The following is a 19,212-nucleotide window of genomic DNA, read 5'->3' as shown; positions in this document are numbered from 1 at the left end:
GAGAATGTGTTTCATGCAAAAATAATGCTGTGGTCTCTACTGTTTTTTTTTTTTTTTTTTGCTAGAGTGGTGCTTTCAGAAACCACTTTCTACAGTGATCTGTGGCATAGCTTCATTCATTGAATATTGCCGCACAGGAGTGCAACGGTTAGATGGCCAGGTGCACGGCTGTGACGGGAAAGACCACTCTAAAACAGTGCTGCAGCCTCTTCTCTCTCAGGATCGGTTGGGTTGGACTCTCTGATCATAAAGCAAAGTCACCTTCTAGCGATAGGACCACTTTATAATGGAACAACTCCTTTAATGTCATCCGCATTGTAATTTTCCATTGCACAACAATTTATCTTAAAGGGGTTCTCCGCCCCTAGACATCTTATTCTTTATCCAAAGGATAGGGAATAAGATGTCTGATAGCGGGGTGGTCCCGCCGCTTGGGACCCCCGCGATCTCCCTGTTGCACCCGGCATTTGTTTAGAGCGTCAGGTGCAGCGTCGGAGGCTTGTGACGTCATGGCCACGCCCCACTCAGTGCAAGTCTATAGGAGGGGGCGTGACGGCCGTTCGCCGCCGCCCGACATGTCCCTGCTGCTGCTCTACTCCTAGCGAAATTAGCGCATCGCCGGGACATGTCTATTCTCTGCTGCTCATCTCTATCGGGTACAGAAATGAGCAGCAAAGAATAGACCTGTCGCTGCGCTAGTTGCGCTAGGAGTAGAGCAGCAGCGGGGGCATGTCGGGCGGCAGCAGTGAATGAATGAATGAAGCCTACATGCGGGACATGTCAGCTTCATTCATTCACTGCCGCCGCGGACAACGAATCGGGTGATTATTCGATAACGGGATTCGTCGACAACGAATCCCGTTATCGAATTTTAATCGATTTTATTGATCGTTGCAGCTGTAGTAACATGTGACTGCAGGATCACGTTGCACACAGGAATCCTGTGTTATCAGTAACTATGGTGGCACATTATTCTGCATAGGAGCTGTATACACAAATACTATTTGTTAAGATGAATAACAACAATGTTGTTCTTATGACAAATAGTATACAAACCCTCTAACAGTATTTGTTCAAGGTGACGCTTGTCCTACATAATTACTAGTAACTCTACCAGAAGCTTTGCCGCAGTGACTGGTATTATTATTACAATAGGACAGCCTGCTTTTGCTTCAAGTTATTGATGTTGCTCTGGCTATAGACAGATGTGTTGCATTGGTGACTAGGAGCATTTATACTAGGATGTAATACGTCTGTCCTGTTGATGAATCTGTCACATACTGTTATTGTTATAAATTCTACTCTGCTGTAGAAACAATCTCCACTCTGCTACATCAGAAGTAGCGATCCTGTGACATCTGGGAGTTTCTTCTCAGAATAGTCTATTAAGGATTCTATGGACGTCCAGCTGTATAACATTACATTGTCCCGCACACATCACAGCAGCCCGCTAGCGTACTAAACACTGTAACAAGGCAGTGACCAAAACAATGGTGTCGGTAATGTCTTTAATAACTGGCAACGAAATGCTATAATTGTCCTGCTTTCATTTTATGATATGTAATTGGGAGGATCCTGAACCTATAAGCAAGACAAATATTGCTTATACTTGGAAGAGGAAAAGACATTCTTTCAGGCCGTAATTATAGTAAAAAAAAACACTTGTAACGAAAAGACAAGTAAAAGATAAAAAGCCCCATCAACAGCATAGGGTATATTATATACCACCCAGCAATTTATCCATCATCCTTTGAAAACATATTCATGCCTTTTGTACTCCCAGCTCTCTCAGAAAATCAGCTATGAAGTGCAACAATGAAAGACCTCACAAGAGAGAGAGAAAAAGAATGTCGTGCCTAGTGTTTTTCTAGACGATCAGATTGAAAGTACAGGCAGAATTCTTTACTCTCTTCCTGAGGATCTGTCCTGGCTGTCACTAGGTGCTGGAATGAATCTACTGCTGCACCATAACATCAGCCCCGGATCTGAAGAATGTGAACATACTGTGCATAGCCTGTCATTTTTTTTTTTTTTTTTTTTTTGTAAATTAGGTTTATTCATTTTTATAATAATAATGCTGCTTTAAAGAGAAACAGACATATGAAATCCCTTCACCCACATCAAGGCATCTATATTTACATACATCTATGTGTATATATACGATAATTTCAACATGCGATTTTCTCACAGAGGCCATCGCATGCTGAAGGCAGCATCAACATACGATGCTTTTGTATGTCGGGGCCATCGCATAAACGGCTATCCGGCAGCGCAGGCTGCTTCAGCTGCCGCCGGATAGCCGTTTACGGTGCCCCGTGAGCTCCGGTGATGTCTCTTACCTGTCCTCGGGGCGGGGACACGTGAGTACAACTTCCTCTAACAGTGGTCTACAACCTGCGAACCTCCAGATGTGGCAAAACTACAACTCCCAGCATGCCCGGACAGCCAACGGCTGTCCGGGCATGCTGGGTGTTGTAGTTTTGCAACATCTGGAGGTCCGCAGGTTGTAGACCACTGTCCTATACTTTACATTGCACAGATCCCTCAACACGCGATGGTTTCAACAAACGATGGTCCGTTTGGAACGGATTACCATCGTATGTTGAGGGACCACTGTGTATATATATATATATATATATATATATATATATATATATATATATATATATATATATATATATATATACACTATTCTATATTATTAAAACAGACATTCATCGCATCATAAACGCTAAATGGCCTGCAGCCAGTAGCTTTCAGAACTACATGACCCATGATGTCTCCAGCATCACACAAATAGTCCAGAGGCTATAGTGATGAGAACTGAGGAAGGACACACGAGATGCTGCAGACTCTGCATGTGAAGCAGCATGCATTTTACAGGCGGTGTACAAACTCAAGCCCACTATAGGGTGGGGCAGCGATAATTGATTGGCTGTAACTTTAAAGGGAATGTGGCATCAGAAAATAACCTATTGTTCAAAGTTTTTATGTCTACCATATTTTCTTGGGGATTTTTTTTTATTTTTTAAAATTCACATTTTACTATCTGTATTTATATTAATCCTGAAATATTGCTGTTTCCATTCTGGCCACTCTCTTTTAAACTAAGGTAAGTTACAAATCATTTACCAGTACAGTGGTCCTTCAAGTTATGATATTAATTGGTTCCAGGACGACCATTGTATGTTGAGACCATAACTCTATGAAAACCTGGTAAATGGTTCTCCAGCCACCAAAATGTCATCCAAAAATAGAAAAAAGTGAGGATTAAACAAAAAAGTAGATAACTAAAATAGATAAAGCAATTCAGATAAAGCGTTCAGACTAAATTAATGGTTAGCACAGCTTATATGAATCAGTCTAGTGGGCATTCGATGACGGCAACAGAATACACAGGGCTAAAACGATTTGTAGTGGTCACCTAATGTTTTACGGGATTATGGCTATGAAATGGCCCAGGCAAATACTGATGTATGCATGCAGACTGTATAGCCATACGGTTGCAATCTCCTGGGATATACTGTATGGGGACCCTTTCATTTAGGTGTAGTCGTGTTGAATCTCTAATTGGGCAAGCTGAATTTTCCAATTGCCCACTTTTTGACCAATAATTATCTATTCCTCTTACCCGAAGGCCATCTGGATTGCTATCATGATGTAACTTGAAGTGAAGAGGTATTGTAGTAAGTTTTGTTAGGTCCGATTGGTCTTTAGCTGCAATAATCCCAAGGACATGTTCTCTAACTCTTCGTTTTCGGGATAAATTATACCTATGGAATCGCAAGAAATCGTGTGGCTGATTTTGAATACCCTGGAGCCGTCAGAATTCGGGAATGTGTCATCGTTGCAGATGTTGGGGCAGGCCACACATTTACCGCAGCCCCATCGTTTTTTTGGCATCAAAGGTCATCTGTTTTCGATCGGCCCTATAATGGCTCTGTACTAGTGTGTCTCGTAGATTGGGGGACCTTCTGAACGTGATGGAAGGGGTGTTGGGTAGATATAATTTAAGGACAGGGTCCATTGAGAGAACTTTCCAATATTTAGACAAGATCTCACGGTCAGGACATAAGCTGACTGTGATTTTTATATATATATATATATATATTAGGGATCGACCGATATCGTGTTTTTTTGGGCCGATACCGATAATCTGTGTAGGTTAGGGCCGATAGCCGATAACTTATAACGATATTCCGGTATAACTTATCGGCTATTTATCCCCCCGCAACACCGCTGCAGATCATTGATTTAAAGCGGGCGCTTTAAATCAATGCACTGCAGTGGCTTTTGCGCTGCCATAGACCGCCACCGCCATCCGCTTCTCTCCCCCTGCCTGTCCGGGGGTCCTGAGACCTATCACCGCCACCGCCCCCCGACTCGGCGCACCGCGACCGCGCCGCACCGCGACCGCGCCGCACCGGTGCAATTGTCCGATACAAACCGTGGATCCGTGGGGGGCTGTTTTTAAAAGAAAGTAGCCAGGTATTCTAATCCCCTTAAGTACCTTTCATATTCCGTTTAAATGACCTGTTTGGCCTTTTTTATGTTAGATTAGACTGTAAAAGTAAAAAAAAAAATTCCCTACCTAAAGTGCTCCCACACTGCTGCTTTTTTGACTGTACCTGGTCCTTACTGCTTACCTCTTCCTGGTGACACAAGGGAACACCCGCTCAGCCGATCACTGGCCACACTGGTGACCTACGTCATTGGCTGAGCAGACAATTTTTTGTGTTAACAGAAGACCAGGAAATGGTGAGTATCAGGGACCAAGCACAGACAGAAAGGCAGCAGTGAGAAATGTGGATACTTTTGCCCCCTCCCAGTCTGTCTATTTATTTAAAAAAATAGAATAAAAGTCAATTGCTTGACAATCCCTTTAAACACATATTCTATTGAATGTATCCTTTTTATTAATAGTGACCAACTTTTCTACAAAGGCATATTTTCATTACCAATGTGTATATTTATTTAGGTTAAAAACCTGTGGTAATCCCTCCTGTTAATATTAGCATTTCTGTGAAATATCACTTTAAATATACATTTTTCATCTGTCATCTTTTGCTTCCCGAATGCTAAAAGGGCATGTACTGCTTTAAGCAATTAATGTTTCTTTCTTTTTTAAGAAAGTGACATGAAAGTTTAGAATTTACACTAGGGCAAGACAGTGGTAAACACGTTCCTTGTTTCAGCCTCTGGGTACTGTCATTATTCCAGTACCGTTTAACCCTTTGCCAGTCTGATGTGGCTCCCTAATAATGAGATCTTGCTCTGTTACATTAGCAGGACAAATTCAAGTTGGTTGGAAGTAGATTTTTATATGCATTTAACTTCTATTGTCCTATTATTTTTGTAAACCTCATGGCTAGAGATGAGCGAATTTACAGTAAATTCGATTCATCACGAACTTCTCGGCTCGGCAGTTGATGACTTATCCTGCATAAATGAGTTCAGCTTTCAGGTGCTCCGGTGGGCTGGAAAAGGTGGATACAGTCCTAGGAGACTCTTTCCTAGGACTGTATCCACCTTTTCCAGCCCACCGGAGCACCTGAAAGCTGAACTAATTTATGCAGGATAAGTCATCAACTGCCGAGCCGAGAAGTTCGTGACGAATCAAATTTACTGTAAATTCGCTCATCTCTACTCATGGCATCTCTTTTTTCCTTACATTTAAATATTTTTTTTTGCCAGAATTTTAATAAAGATAACCTATCTTTAGCACAGACGGTTAATATCAGATCAGTGGAGGTCTCAGTCCCGGCAATGGCCACCTAAACCGGTCAGCTGATTGAAGTGTCCTCAGCGCACACTGTAACCGCATCAAATTTCAGCAAGCATAGTGCCATACCTTTTTATTGGTGGTGGTTTCTGGTACTGCAACTCAGTCCTGACGGGGGCTGAGCTGTGATACTAAGCACAGCTACTACAAAATATACAAAGATATTTCTGGTAAACAAGGAAGAGGCTGCTGTGGCCCTTTTAATCAGTGGGGGCTACCAGGTGTCAGACCCCTGCTGATCTAATATTGATGGTGTATCACACGGATAAGCAATAAATGTTAAAGGCCTGAAACAGGAAAAAAAGGGGCTATCTCACTTTGTTGATTAGAAGAGGGCCTGATTTTCAGCTCTGCTTCCAGGCTCTCTAACTTTCCCTGATACGCAAGACCTAAAAGCCATATCTAACGTGTATTTTTACATACTGGCTATTTAAATTAATTGGGCATATGAAAAGAGATTGTTATCATGAGACAACCACCTTATCAGCATATTACTAAGAGGTTACCGTATCTTATGGAGAGATAGTGAGATACACACACACACACACACATATATATACATACATACATATATTTTTTTTTTTCCCGACCAAAGATACAGCTCCAGTTACGAGGTCCGGTATAATGCAGGCTTAAATCTTTATTGTGCTCAGGAACACACATGAAACATTTCGCCTTAGTAGCCTTTTTCAAGCATGACAAATACAATCATGAAACAATCTTTTATATACATAGGATAAACATGATTGGTGCAAATACAGGTGATATACATTACATATTAGTCAGTGGAACAGCCCACAATTCATGATAGACTAAAAACAATGATCATGTGATATGCATATGTCAGACATATTGTAAACACATATCAAAAGTGCTATATACGCTATTATATAAAGTGCATAACATTGGCCAATCTGACTAAGAAAATGGGGAGTCCACATGTGAAAACACAGTTACCGATCTAGGCTGTGTAGCCAATCAGATCACTTCGCAGCATCTCGTGGGTCCGCTGTTTGTAAACAATTCATCTGCGGCTGTGTCAAGGTTAGTATACGTCATCCTAATACATATGCAGATCTCCTACCTCTACAATGGAGTAATGCGCTTGCGCAAACATTCTGCTCACATCTGCAGATCTCTGTAAAAATGAGGAGACACCAGAGCGAGCGAGCGATGCGAACGTGCAGGTAACCCGCATTTGAGCGTACACTCAGTCCGGACACAGTGCCCCCCACCCCAGGAATCTGTAGATTTGTGGAACAAAAAAGGACATAATGCTCATTGTATCAAACTCAGCAGACATTTATAAATAACGGCTAAATTGAACTGTTGATTTATTATTAATAATACAGCTGTGGGAGTCCCCATTGATATTTCTCTTCCGATTGGTCCAATTCCAACAAAGTGATGTTAATGCTTATAAAAAAAAGTAGAAAAAAATCCATAAAAACCTTTTATATTAAAAACAACACCTAATCGGTTACATAACAATATTTAATGTGATATATTCTATTAATTACTGTCTCACAACAAGATGTAACTAAAATAAATGAAAAAAGAGAGAAAAAAGAGAGAAAAAAAGAAAACAAATGAAAAATGATGAAAAGAATAAAGGAGAAAAAATAAACAAGAAAAAAGAGGAGAAAGAAACCCCCAAAAAAAGAGAAAAATTTAAGAGAAAAAAATGCATAAAAAAGAAAGGAGAAAAAGAATTGCAAATTATAGTGAAGAAGGGGGGGGGGGGGGGTGGAAAGGGGAAAGGGAAGGGGGGAGAATTCAGGCATATTCTACATTCATTTGTGGTTTTGCTAACATAGTAAAATCCACATGGACAACAAAGCAAGTATACAACATACGATGATCTACAAGTATATCTATTTTTGATGGTAAATATTTGTCCTGTGTGGGGATGGGCAAATGAATCTCCTTTTATCATTCTGTTGCAGTGGCTGCATCCAAGGCATGAGAAATTACCCTCCTCGGACCCAGCCACTCACATGTACTTCCTGTTGTTTTCTTCATGCTACCCACATCTGATTTCACCAACACATCCTTCAAGTTTTGTCACCTTCTATATGCCATCATTGGGGGACCAATAATTTTAGAAGTTTTTTGCACAATCGCCCAATTTATTTCTCAAGATGTTTGCAATCTGTTTGCTACATGTAGTGTAGGTCAAAACAAAAGGGATTCTATAATTTTCCTCTTTACCGCGTGATACTAGCAAGTCCTCCCTTTGTGTAATGGACAATTTCTCTGTGTTGTTGTAGCAACCTATGGGGGTAATCTCTCTTACTGAATTTAGTACACATTTCATCGAGCCTACCTTCCAAATCCTCTGGGGGTGAAACAATCCATTTCATCCTCAGCATTTGGCTTCATGGGAGGGACTTAATCATTGGTTTAGGATGAAAACTGTCTCCTTGATATAGAAGTCAATTATTAATTTTGTGCCACGCAGATGTACTGTGGTGTCAAGAAATTGTAAGGACTCTGTAGAACTCACCATAGTACATTTCAATTCCAGGTATATGTCATTAAGCTCCCTGAAAAAATCATTTAATTTATCCCTCGTCCCTGTCCACAACACAATGGTATCCTCAATATACCTATACCATGTTCATACATATTGGAACAGAGGAGTGGGATAGATGTAAGAAACCTCCACCTCGGTCATATAAATATTATTAGGTGGGTGCTACGTTTGAGCCCATGGCGGTTCCACTGTCCTGGACATAGAAGTCATCCCCAAACAGAAAATAATTCTGTCTGAGGATGACCCCCAAAAGGTCCAGGACAAGGGAACACGCACCGTATTTCTCAAGAATTTTTCCATACCAAAAATATCCCTATCGTGATCAATGGAGGTGTATAAATTTATAATGTCAAACAACACCAAAATGTAATGATTTTTTTTCAAGGAGCTTAATGACATATACCCACAATTGAAATTTACTATGGTGATTTCTACACAGTCCTTACAATTTCTTGACACCACAGTACATCTGTGTGGCACAAAATTGGTAACTGACCTCTATATCAAGGAGACAGACAGAAATAATCTGCTTTTTTATGACCGTTTTCATCCTAAACCAATGATTAAGTCCCTCCCATGGAGCCAAATGCTGAGGGTAAAACGGATTGTTTCACCCACAGAGGATTTGGAAGGTAAGCTCGATGAAATGTGTATTCAATTCCGTAAGAGAGGGTACCCCCATAGGTTGCTACAACAACATAGAGAGAAATTGGCCATTACACCAAGGGAGGACTTGAATCCCTTTTGTTTCGACATGTAGCAAACAGATTGCAAACATCTTGAGAAAAAAATGGCTGAAAATAAATTCTAATCTTGTCGGTCCCCCAATGATGACGTATAGAAGTGGACGAAACTTGAAGGAAGTGTTGGTGAAATAAGATGTGGGTAGCATGAAGAAAAAAAACAGGAAGTACTGGTGAGTGGCTGGGTTCGAGGAAGGGTAATTTCCCATGCCTTGGATGCAGCCACTGCAACAGTATAATAAAAGGAGATTCATTTGCCCATCCCCACACAGGACAAAAATTTACCATCAAAAATAGATATACTTGTAGATCATCGTATGTTGTATACTTGCTTCATTGTCCATGTGGACTTTACTATGTGGGCGAAACCACAAATGAAGGTAGAATACGCCTGAATGGTCATATATCTTCTATTAGGACAGGGAAAACTGATCTCACCATTACAAAGCATTTTTTGGAAGTGGGACATATCAGTCAACTAAGGTTCCGAATTATTGATCATGTCCCCACTTAGACGAGGAAAAATCTTGAAATAAAAATAATTGAAATGGATCCACACACTAAACACCTTGTCCCCTCATGGGTTGAATGTTGATTTTAATTTAAAACCGTCTGATTTAAAGGGGTACTCCGGTGCTTACACATCTTATCCCCTATCCGCAGCTGGGGACGCCCGCGATCATGCACGCGGCACCCCGTTTGTAATCAGTCCCCGGAGCGTGTTCGCTCCACCCCTCAATGCAAGCCTACGGGAGGGGGCATGATAGCTATCACGCCCCCTCCCGTAGGCTTGCATTGAGGGGCGAAGCATGACGTCACACGGGGGGCGGGGGCGTGACGTCACATGCTGCCGGCCCTGCTTTCGACCTTAATCAGACCCGGAGCGAACACGCTCCGGGGACTGATTATAAACGGGGTGCTGCGTGCATGATCCCGGGCATCCCCAGCTGCGGGACTCCCGCGATCACGCATCTTATCCCCTATCCTTTGGATAGGGGATAAGATGTGTAAGCACCGGAGTACCCCTTTAATTTTTTTTCCTTTTTCTTACCCACTCTTTTTTATTTCTTTTTCTTTTATTTCTCTCCCGTTTTCCTTATTTTTTTTTCGCCTCTCCCTCCCCCTTCCCACTGCACTTCCCTTCCCCTTTCCCCCTTTCTTTTTCACCTCCCCCCCCCCCTTCTCACTGCACTATTTCCCCTCCTTCTTCACTATAATTTTCAATTCTTTTTCTCCTTTTGTTTTATGCATTTTTTTTCTCAGTTTTTTTCTGGTTCTTTTCTTTTTTTTCTTCTACTTTCTTCTTTTTATTCTCTTTTCATTTGTTTTCTTTTTTCTTCCTTTTCTCTTTTTTTTCTCTCTCCATTTTTTCATTTATTTTAGTTACATCTTGTTGCGAGACAGTAATTAATAGAATATATCTCCTGAAATATTATGTAACTGATTAGGTGTTGTTTTTAATATAAAAGGTTTTTATGGATTTTTTCTACTTTTTTATAGGCACTAACATCACTTTGTTGGAATTGGACCAATCGGAAGAGAAATATCAATGGGGACTCCACAGTTGTATTATTAATAATAAATCAATAGATCAATTTAGCCATTATTTATAAATGTCTGTTGCGTTTGATTTCATTTGACAATGAGTATTATGTCCTATTTGTTCCACAAATCTACAGATTCCTGGGGGAGGGCACTGTGTCCGGACTGAGTGTGCTCATCACTCGCTCTGGAGGCGTCTTCTCACCTCTACAGGGATCTGCGGATGTGAGCAGAATGTTTGTGCACGCGCATTACTCCACTGTAGATCGTCTGAAAGACGGCAAAAGGAAGGTGATCTGCGCATGTATTAGGATGACATATACTGACGTTGACACATCTTGCGCAGCCGCAGATGAATTGTTTACAAACAGTGGACACACGAGATGCTGCAACGTGATCTGATCAGCTACACAGCCTAGATCCGTAACTATCTTTTCACATGTGGACTTCCCATTTTCTTAGTCAGATTGGCCAATGTTATGCACTTTATATAATAGCGTATGTAGCACTTTTGATATGAGTTCACAATATGTCTGACATATGCATATCACATGATCATTGTTTTTAGTCTATCATGAATTGTGGGCTGTTCCACTGACTAATATGTAATGTATATCACCTGTATTTGCACCAATCATGTTTATCCTATGTATATAAAAGATTGTTTCATGGATGTATTTGTCATGCTTGAAAAAGGCTACAAAGGCGAAATGTTTCATGTGTGTTCCTGAGCACAATAAAGATTTAAGCCTGCATTATACCGGACCTTGTAATTGGTGCTATATCTTTGGTCGGAAAAAGTTTGGATTATAGCTCTGGCAAGCTATTGGATACTATTGCGCAGTACTAGAGGTGATCCAGTGCTGATTCTCCTTTTGGAATTGTGTGTGTATATACATAATCTCACTCTATGACATATATATGTATGGACAAGGATTGTCGTCATCAGACAAGGTGGGACCTCCAAAGAACGATCTTTTGACGTGTTGTAGAGACATGAAAAAGATGAAATCAGTGCAGTCCTTGAGACACATATTTCCAGAGCCATATACGTAGCTATACCCCCCTTTGAGAGCACTTAAACCCCACTGGCAAAGGGGTTTAAAATCACCCGAAAATTTCATGGGGAAAAAAAAAAGCTTCACAGAATACACCCCTTTTCATCAAATTTATATGGGGTAAGTCCATTAGTATCCATTAAGGATTGCTGACCCTAACAGAGCAAACTTTCTGGCTGTCATGAATACAGTGACCATCACAGCTATTATACTGTATTGTTGAACAGTCATCACGTGGCTTGGATCAATATTCGGGATGAGTTAATATACAGGGCAAGGTCCGTTACTCCGATGGCCCTGGCAGTAAATGGTTGTAAGCAATCAGTGAATGACTTTTAATTGCCGTAGATAATTGACTGACTTGTTTTATTACTTAAGCCCATCTCACTTGGCAGGGTGGGTGATTATATAACACCTGTCTGTTTGGATAAACACACATGTCATAATCCGCCAGGTGTGGCATAATCTGATTTCTACACCACCCCTCTAAGAGTTTAATTGCTGTTTTAGTAGATTCCATTGAACGAAACACCCGAGAGCTGTGTTCTTCAGCCTATGTGATCTTATATCCTAAGCCACTAGCATTTGACATCTGTACCCTCAGAGCACACTCTAAGGCACTGGCCTTTTGATGCTGCATAATCCAGCAAGTCTGCAGGGTGTTTTTTGTACTTCTTTAATTTTGCAATGGCTAAGTATTCAATGCTAGTTAAGGGAAATTGAACTAAAATGCCAATTGATACCTTGCAGGATTTATTTATTTTTAATATGTTTTTCTTTATTAAAGTCATCAACCTGCAAAATGAAATGTGGTTACACATTGTCTTATGTGTATAGGGTTGTGTCAACTGTTTGGGAGAAAGAAGGATTGGAGTGGTTAAATCAATTCCCAATCATTTTGTCCCAATGGAAGATAAGCTACCGCTATATGTCTCTTATTATCATTATTATTTCTCCGTGCATGTGTTTGGTGGGAAGGGGAGGAATAGCTGAACAAGTTTTGACAGCTATTGTAAGTGTCTGGCTTCCTAATCTATTTCTTAGTGTCAAAAAAAACCCATTTCAATAGCGATGAAGTTGTTGAACAAACTACAGGAGCATCACATCTTCATAGACAAAATCAGATGACTGTATCTTGTTACATTAGGGAAACCTTTCCCAAATGCCCATTTCTAGACCTACAAATAAACTAACTGCAGCCCAAAAAATATATAAAAATCAAATCTTAGATTTAAAAAAAAAATATTTTTCTGTTGGTTATTCCAGGTCTATTGCTGCTATAGCAGGCTGTACTTGTCCATCACTTTTTTTTACTGGGGAGTAGATATGGTGGTTGATCCTCCCCACACAACAGTATTGTAGTACATTGTGTTTTGTTGGTTCTATTTCAAATACCCATTTAGTAGAGGCTGGCACTTGTTTTGCCATACTCATCCACTTTCCATGTCTTCTGCCGAATTTCCTTTACCTTGTTGATTAACATTTCAGTGACCGCGTAGAATTGTAAGTTTTACAGGCTCTTATCACCCAGTAGCAAAGTACATGGTACTAACATTGTGTTACAGGAAGCTAACTAGATGCAAAATGATCATAACATGAGATGTATGTTTCTGAGTGGATTGGGCTCCATGTGAGTGTATGGAAATGTAATATGAAAGCTGCATGTAGATGCAAAATTATTAATATGCTTTTTTGAGGCTAAAAGGGGAATTTCTTTTTTATTTTATTCAACTAATACTACAACGTTATACAGATTTGTTATTTATGCCTATTAAAAAACAAAAAAGCCTCAATACTTGGAGGGAGAGATGTATGGAGAGATTTATCAAAACCTGTGTAGAGGAGTGGTGCAGTTGCTCATTGCAACCAATCATAAAGCTTCTTTCATTTTTCACAGGCCTCTTTAAGGGGTACTCTGTTGCTAGACATCTTATCCCATCTTAGGGAATAAAATGTCTGATTGTGGGGGTCCAGCCGCTGGGACCCCCACAATCAGACACCCTGAGTTCTGAACATTGTGTTCAGAGCGCTGGGTTCAGGAGGCTGTGGTCATGACGTCGCGATACACCCCCTCCATTCATGTCTATGGGAGGGGGATTGCATGGGATATTTATATGATTTATATGTATATGAATTATCGCGACTCATTTGTCATATTTTTACCTTTATCCTAGCCTGCATTAGATCAATCTACAGGGTGAACTCCTGTACCAAATGTTCCCCCCTTAGAATGGACAATAAGTTTCCTAGCAGTGTAGAACATTTTTATTACATTAACCCAATACGTTTTGTCTGATGAGGTAATCATCTGGAATCTGACGCTTGCTTATGCTGTACAAATATACTTAGGATTCAGCAATGTGAGACGGGGCTTAAGTCATCAGCCTCCACAGACAAAAGGTTGTAACAACAAATAATATTACTAAATAATTTGTATATACTTTAATTACAGATGGAATGCTATGTGGGTGGTGCAGAAGAAATAACATTTGTTTTTACATTTAGTCAACGCAATTATGTAATTATATTATGCAGCGTCTCCAGATAGTCGGAGGATAGAAATTTATGTAAAGGATTTGTCTGCTTCCACACAAACCACTTTTAGAAATGTTTTTAGTATAGTTTTAGCTTGCAGAGGGATGCCCTTATTATTGGAGTGATCCAACCAGCTGAACCATCAACAGCATCGACTAGACTAGATGTGTATTGCCACCTAAACTGGTTCATTTTTAGTAGATTAAGAAATTGTCTAAGAATCTCTTGGTTGAATTCAAGAAACATTTCTTGTGAACCCTTAAAGGGGTACTTCGGTGCTTAGACATCTTATTCCCTATCCCGCCGCTGGGGACCCCCGTGATTTTGCACGCAGCACCCCAGTTAAAATCAGTCCCCGGAGCATGTTCGCTCCGGGTCTGATTACCGGCGACCACAGGGCAGGCGGCGTGTGACGTCACGCCTCCGCCCCCGTGTGACGTCACGCCTCCGCCCCTCAATGCAAGCCTATGTCACGCCCCCTCTCATAGGCTTGCAGAGGGGCAGAGCGTGACGTCACACGCCGCCTGCCCTGTGGTCGCCGGTAATCAGACCCGGAGTGAACATACTCGGGGGACTGATTTTTAACTGGGGTGCTGCGTGCAAGATCACAGGGGTTCCCAGCGGCGGGACCCCCGCGATCAGGCATCTTATCCCCGGAGATAGGGGAGAAGATGTCTAAGCGCCGAAGTTCCCCTTTAAGACTTATAATGATCTTTTTCTGGGTAAAGGGGCCACATTGTTATGCTGAGGGACCCTTTGTGTTGGAGTGTCCCCTGCGAACATATCGGCTGTGAAAAGATTGCCCTGTTGGTTTCTGTATGTGGGCCAGTCTTTTCAGTATAATTTTAAATGTAAATTCTCTATCTTTGTATAAAATATATTATTATACTCCACCTAAAATCTATCAAAATAGCACTTAAATATTCATTACCACATACAGGTCACTGTGGGGGAGATTTATCAAAACCTGTGCAAAGGAAAAGTTGTCCAGTTGCCCATAGCAACCAATCAGCTCGCTTCTTTCATTTTTAACAAGGCCTCTGCAAAATGAAAGGAGGGATCTGATTGGTTGCTATGGGCAACTGGGCAACTTTTCCTTTGCACAGGTTTTGATAAATCTCCCCCTATGTCCCGCAACAGGATATGTTTAAAACTCCCGGACAATCTCCTGAGACTTGCCCCAAGATGATTTGATCAGGAAATGGATGTACTTCCCCCATTCGTGTCACCTGGTGGTAAGTCTCGGGCTACAATATTGCCTGGGAGTTTTAAAGGGGTTATCCACCATAAGGGGATTTTAGTAGTACGTACCTGTCAGAACTGGGTATTTTCTGTTGAATTTTGTTCTCTAAACTACACATCCCATAGTTCCACAGTTTGTAAGTACGAGGTCACTTTTCTCCCTCCCGCACATCAGCCACCCCACTCATTAAAACACACCTGTGATCCCTTCAATGCAATACACCAGTGTTTCCTAATCAGGGTGCCTATAGCTGTTGCAAAATTAACTCTCTCCCACCCAGCGGTCACTCCATCTATTGAAGCAGTACAGACTCCCTCTGATCACCTGACTAGTGATGTCAGGTCTCAACTCACTGCAACCTGGGAAATCCCAAGATCTGAGTAATTTTGTATGCTGTTAAAAATACAGTGATCCTCAACTTACAATGGCCTCAACATACAATAGTTTCAACATACAATGGTCTTTTCTGGACCATTGCAACTTGAAACCAGACTCAACATACAATGCTATGGAATCTGTGAAACGAGTCAATGGCTGGAAGAACTGGAAGTGTATGCACTGACTGGCAGTCTGGTAGCGCCCCCTACAGTACAGGGAGGTACTACATGTTCTGTACTACTTTGCCAGGGTTAGCTGCTCCTTTGGACACCAAGTAAGGGCGGCTCCATTTTACTTTTTTTGGACACTTTGTGTACTGTACAGGACCCTGAAGAAGCTCCTGTTCTCTACATAGACCAGTGTTTCCCAAAACAAGGGGGCCTCCAGCTGTTGCAAAACTACAACTCCCAGCATGCCCGGACAGCCGAAGGCTGTCCGGGCATGCTGGGAGTTGTAGTTTTGCAACAGCTGGAGGCCCCCTTGTTTTGGGAAACACTGAAACAGACAGTGACTTACAGCTCCCAGCAGCTCTTTCTTACTTTTATATGTAAGGACTTGCTTTATCTATATTAGTTTTATTCTTATTTTTCTGTAATCCTCACTTTTTCCTATTTTAGATGACATTTTGGTGGCTTCAGAACCAATTACCTGGTTTCCATAGAGTTATGGTCTCAACATACAATGGTTTCAACATACAATAGTCGCCCTGGAACCGATTAATATTGTAACTTGAGGGACGACTGTATAAATATTGGGGCGAAAATCACAGAAGAATTGTAAGACCACTGTCACACACAAGTACAGACACTATATAATGAACTACACTAACTTTACAGCCCCTGTAGCATAATAAAACATTTTTAAAAAAATCCTGGAATACCCAATATATCCTGCTGCCGGACATAATGCCAAGTACTGTATATACTCGAGTATAAGCCAAATTTTTCAGCACAATTTTTCGTGCTGAAAACGCCCCACTCTGCTTATACTCGAGTGAACTCTCCGCCTGTCAATCCCTTTCAGTAGTCTTCAACCTGCGGACTTCTAGATGTTGCAAAACTACAACTCCCAGCATGCCCAGACAGCCGATGGCTGTCCGTGCATGCTGGGAGTTGTAGTTTTGAAACATCTGGAGGTCCGCAGGTTGAAGACCACTGCGGCCTTCGTCATCATCCAGACCCCCCCTTTAGTTTTCTACTCACCTCCCCTCAGTGGGAAGGAAGGGTGAGCTAGTCCGGGCCATCTATGCTGCAGGGACCTTGGGGAGGGTTAGTGGTTCCAGGCTATCCATTTTCACCGGGAGGCCCTCTTCTCCGCTCCGGGCCTGGCCCCGGACTAGTGACGTTGCCTTGACGACGATGCACAGGGAAGTCCCTTCGCATGAACGTCCCTGTGCATCGTCGTCAAGGCAACGTCACTAGTCCGGGGCCGGGCCCGGAGCCGATGGCTGTCCGAGCATGCTGGGAGTTGTAGTTTTGCAACACCTGGAGGTCCGCAGGTTGAAGACCACTGAAGGGGGGGGGGTGATAACAGAGTGATGATGACGGGGGTGTTAATGACGGGGGTCTGGATGATGACAGGGCTGGATGATGACATGGGGGGATGATGTATTTCCCACCCTAGGCTTATAGTCGAGTCAATAACTTTTCCTGGGTTTTTGGGGTGAAATTAGGGGCCTCGGCTTATATTCGGGTAGGCTTATACTCGAGTATATACGGTAAGGGTTCTATCTCTGCTCATTTATTTTGGAATACACAATTTAGCATGCTGACGGTCTGACTGACATAGTAGGAACCTGTGAAATGATTGGTCAAAGGACAAGTCTGAAACCTCCACCCCATAAACGTATTTAAAGGCAAGCAACCCCCCTTATTCTCCTTTACATTAACAGAGAAGGTTCAGCAGGAAATGTTTCATGTTCAGCATTATGGTTAATATTTTGGAGGAGCAGCCTGTTTGTCTGGGACATCTCCATCGTTTACTCTTATAAATACTTTTCTTATTTTGGAAATGAACAGCCAGTTTTCTGACCATAGACAAAACACATTATCCATTTCATATCCCTGAATATTGCACTTCGTATGCATGTAACAGTGATGGAAAGGAGACGACTGCAGCAGCATTGGGAATGTCATGTATCCATTCCATTAGTTATTGGATTGTGTATGATGGAATGTCTAGAGCCTATCAGTACCAGTTTCAATGACACTGCTTGCCCAGGGACAAAAAAAAATGAATCGGATGATTTTCATATGTGACTGAAGACGCTCTGAAACAAACAATGTGCTTGCACCTGAATAGTCAGCTCACAATTGAAGTTAAGGACCTGGAATGAACATCTGTTTATTGAAGGAGAATGATCCACTTAGGAATCTGGTACTTGGGGACTGGTGGTGGGTGTGAAAGGGTTAACCCACCCTTGGGAATTGTACAGTGCAGACAACAAGGTTTTAAGCAGTGAGGTCCCAAAGAGAGGTGACATCAACAGGTGTGCTCCTCATTACGGTATACGCACGGCTTCATACAAAAGGCCAGCTGGGGAGTACGGAGTATTAGCTGGGATCTCTTGTAATGATCAGGTCATCACCATTGTGTAAGTGAGATAAACAGATAGCTGCATTCTTGGCGTCATACAGGTGTTATGGGGAGGACAGTGGACGGAATGACACACCTGGGACACTAGTCCAGTTTATCTTTTGAAATGTTTAATTACATTAGAAGGGACTGCACGGTTATACAGTATCATTGTCACAAGTCACCCCCACCATGTAGTCAACAAACCATTGGGTAATTGACTGACTGGACTAGTTGACCCCTGCTGTGTTGGTTTAGTAGGTAAACATAGGGGGAGATTTATTAAAAACCTGTGTAAGGAAATAGTGGGGCAGTTTCCCATAGCAACCAAGATCAATTCTTTCATTTTTTAGGCCATTTTAAAAATGAAAAAAAAAAAACAATCTGACTGGTTGTTATGGGAAAATGCACCATTATTTCCTTAGGCTAGGATTCCACTTGTTTCTCTTTCCTGCATTTTTTTCACAAAAAAATGCCAGAAAAAAAACGCCAGTGCAATTTCCTGCATCTCATTTTCACAATTTTTCAAAATTTGTTGGGTACCAAAAAAAAAAAAAAGGGAAAAAATAGGATGCAGTAGGGATGGGAAAAATGTATTTAAAATAAATTTTTTGTAAAGTGTGTGTGTGTTTCACTTTTTTTTCTCTATTTTTAAAATTTTTTAGGTAGTACTACTACTCACAGCATGGGACAGTACCTGTACTAATATACTCCGGGCCGGCCAGTGATGTGACTAGAACATCACTCATTCATATTTTACCCCCAGAGTGGGGATTGGCTGGATGGTTGCTGCCAATCACAGCTCTCAGAGGGAAATATGA

At 41.5% G+C, this 19,212-nt stretch overlaps 1 protein-coding gene across 2 annotated transcripts in view; it reads left to right on the top strand.

The window, feature by feature from the left end:
- The window catches only part of ELP4 (elongator acetyltransferase complex subunit 4), a 389,970-nt gene that overhangs the window by 51,596 nt on the left and 319,162 nt on the right, over positions 1 to 19,212 (top strand). The window lies entirely within an intron of this gene.

Source organism: Hyla sarda, chromosome 6, assembly GCF_029499605.1.
Source record: "Hyla sarda isolate aHylSar1 chromosome 6, aHylSar1.hap1, whole genome shotgun sequence".
Taxonomy (NCBI): Eukaryota; Metazoa; Chordata; class Amphibia; order Anura; family Hylidae; genus Hyla; species Hyla sarda.
This window is presented reverse-complemented; position numbering and strand designations above follow the sequence as displayed.